The sequence below is a fragment of the Terrapene carolina genome, unplaced genomic scaffold, assembly GCF_002925995.2.
Source record: "Terrapene carolina triunguis isolate 2854851 unplaced genomic scaffold, T_m_triunguis-2.0 Scaffold262, whole genome shotgun sequence".
Taxonomy (NCBI): domain Eukaryota; kingdom Metazoa; phylum Chordata; order Testudines; family Emydidae; genus Terrapene; species Terrapene triunguis.
The window spans coordinates 5,071,580-5,075,062 of NW_020664613.1; the positions used below are offsets into that span (position 1 = coordinate 5,071,580).

Here is a 3,483-nt window from a genome sequence, read left to right on the forward strand (position 1 = left end):
AATATCACAATGGGATATTTAGTTTTCATCCCCTAGTCAGACTAAAATAGACCAGAAAATGAATTACAAAAAACCCACAAAACTCTGAAGACTTCATTAAAATACTAATAAAGTTACAAGTTATAAATATTTAAACTTTTTATAACAAATTATCAAAGGTCCTTTTTCTAAGGCAAAGGAAGTAAAAATAACAGCATGAGTCCCCTGACTTAGGAAAGAGGAGCCTTACAAGACTAGCTAGGAAGTTTTCAATTATTCACATTGTTCAGTTGGGAATGAGCTCTAGAGGACAGGATAACTACCATTGTTTTGGCTTGCATACAAACTTCATTCAAGGGAAATTAGTGTAACCAAACAAGAGGGATTTTTGTAGCTTAGAAGCCTCTTTGTGTAAATACACACATGCTTCCATGGATTCAGTCTTGTACTAATGCCAAAAGTATTGGTACAGTAGCTTGCTCACTAGAGCACAAAACAAAGGACATTTGCATAAGACTGAAGTTCATCTGTTAGAATTATTATTTTTGTTTAAAATGTATTTTGTTTCAAAAGGTAAATATAAAGTGGAGTTACCCAGGCAGCATAAATAGTTTGAGGATATGAATTTAAGTGCTAATTTTTTCATTCTTCATCCACAATATGAAACTTTGATATAAGTTACCCTCTTTTAAACAATGAAACTTGAGCTCTCTAAACTTTATTTGAATGTCTACGGCATTACATGTTACTATCCACATTAATATCAAGAATACAGTGGTTATCATAAGAATTAATAATGATTGACCACTAGTAATTGTAACGTATTGCCAGACTGTCTGTTGGGAATTTGAGCTACATACTTTCAGGTGACTTCAGAGGCAACTGTGTACTTTTTTTAGGCACATCTTCGTGACCAACACAATTCATAACAAACCATCCTTTCATGGATTTGCCAGGAACAGGAACAATAACATGGAGTAAAATCTACAGTACAGACAATGGCCCTAGTTCGGCAAATTATTTAAGCACTTGCCTAATGAGCAGTCACATTGACTTTAGTCTACATAAAGTAAAAGAAGTCACTGCTTGCCTTCGATGCTGTATCCAAGGTCATAAAGTTTTATTCCTTTTACATATGGAATTTCTTTTCCATTAGGTGTTAACATACTCAATCCTCATTTAAAAAAGACTTATCAAATTATTCTTGATCCTGTACTTGATTTTTCCTTGGGATCTAGGATACACATTCATTAGTAATTGGATCTTCCTCTGTTTCAAATCCAAAATATCAGGGATCCACCATTCCTAAAAAACAGTTAGCTCAATTCTCTCTTTTGAGACCAAGTTTGATAGCACAATCCTGCATTTCATTCTGTAATAATTCAGTTTCAATATAAGAATACTTTATCAGATTTTGCTGTCTGATTAGACAGTTCAGTTGGGTATTTTTACCTTCTTGTTTCCCTAGTCTCTCATTAACTTTCTCAGCCTTTTAAGGTCTATGTTGTACAGCCTTCTGTATGAGCTGGACATATTTTGTGCCAATTGCTGCTATAGCAGTCCCAGGCTTTCTTTTTCTCCTTGTGGGTCTATTGAATCTTCCATTTCAGTGAGAAGTGCAGGAGTGGGGTTTGTTTACTATTAGATCCCAGTTGTGCTGTTCCCTGTCCTTTAAATCATTATCTCAAACGTAGTAGGTCTAACTATGAAAAATAATTAATAAAAGGTAAAATTTCATTGAGAAAGATGAAACTTCTTTGTGTATATCTTTTCAAATACACCCATGTGTGTGAAATATCTCTCTTACTCCATCAGAGTAATGTGACTATTATACTGTACTAGTACTGTGGTGAATTCCTCTGAACCTGGTCGTCTTTTGTATTAAATTCTGTTGAATTTAGGCAAGTGGAATAGTTAAGATAAAACAACAAAAGTTTTCCACATACAACAGGACAGAGTAATTCAAAATCTACTAATTCATACTGGGTGTATTTCTTAGCTGAAACATTACCTTACTTCTGTTCTCTAAAGAGTACAGTCAAAACTTTTAAGGACAGAAAGGGTTTATCACAGTGTCACCAAAAGAAATGAAGCAAAATTGTATAATTAGATACTTGAAAAGCATACTGCAGTAAATAATTCAAGAGACACAGCTAATGTTGCTTACACAAAGAACAGTAGATTCATTACTAGCCAGCTATCTAATTTAAGACCAAATCCTGCACCGACTGAAATAAAAGACTACATTTAATAGCTACTCATTTCTGCTAGCATTTAGCATTTTAACACATTTCTGTAATTGGTTAGAGGTGGACTGAATCTATACAGTTTATAAGCCTACAGTTGTCAAAGTCAGACATCCAAAGTTACCATGGGATTGCTGTCTGAGATACCCAAGGACTTCTTGCTCTTTGCTCCCCTTTAGAGAAGCAAATTGCCTGAATGTGGGTGGGGAGGGGGAGGCAGAGATGTAGTTCTGCCCTTTCCCACCCCCAGCGGGGCCAGCACACCAGAAGCTCTGCCTGTTAAATTCTATAGAACTTTCATGTAAGAGTGATGAGGTTCTGAGGCCGCTCCATGGCCATTACTGTAGCACTGAGGCCACATCATTTCCATATGGAGGGAGAAGAAGGAGAAAAAACAAAGGAGTAGCTGATCCTCTAGCTTCCCCTTTCTACACCTGCACTTTGGCATGAAGTTGACCTCTGCACCCCTTACATATCCCCTACCATTTTCACTGCCAGGTGCACAGGCATGGAGGTTGCTTCAGGACTTGTCCCTCAATGATTGAAATTTACTCTGAAAAGAGGTAGGATGAATCTGGCTCAGATGACTTTATATTGGTAATGTTTAAATTCCTGTTAGTCTCAGTGAGGTGGCTCTGTAAACTGAGTCACAAAACCTTCATGAATACAGCACCTGCTTAGTGCTCAAAACATGCTTGTGCTGCACAAGACTCTTGTCATATTAAATATCTACAGTGGCAACTCTTACGTGAAGAGTGGAAAATATGCAATCTCTTCAGGAGTGAACCAGTGTGAGACTTTAATTACCTCTTGCCCTAGAGAGAGCTGTCCTTCCAGGATAGAGCTGAAGGGATTGTGGAAGGGCACTGTGGGAAAGGTTATATTGAGAGGCTCTTTCACCAAGCCAGGGATGTGAATCAATAGAGGCTTTCAGTTGTCAGTGCAACCAATCCCTAAACCATGAGCGCAAATATTTATTTAAACTGGAAAAAAAGAGAATTTATTATGAAGAGAAACATATTTCCATTCCTTTATTTAGTCATGAAATCAATATAAATGATTTTGTGATGTGAAGAATTCAAAGCGCTGTAGCAAGAGTACTCACTGGAGTATACAGCTTATTTTCTTAGACATAAGCCCTCACTCTACAAGGAGAAAAAATGTCAGCACAGCAGCCACTTTCTCGGTATAAATGCTTCTGATGCTGTATGTAGGGTGACCAGATGTCCTGATTTTATAGGGACAGTCCTGATTTTTG

The 3,483-nt window shown here is 37.0% G+C and overlaps 1 protein-coding gene across 1 annotated transcript in view; it reads left to right on the forward strand.

The window, feature by feature from the left end:
• The window catches only part of USH2A (usherin), a 558,238-nt gene that overhangs the window by 384,479 nt on the left and 170,276 nt on the right, over window positions 1-3,483 (forward strand). The gene's annotated exons all lie outside the window — the stretch shown is intronic.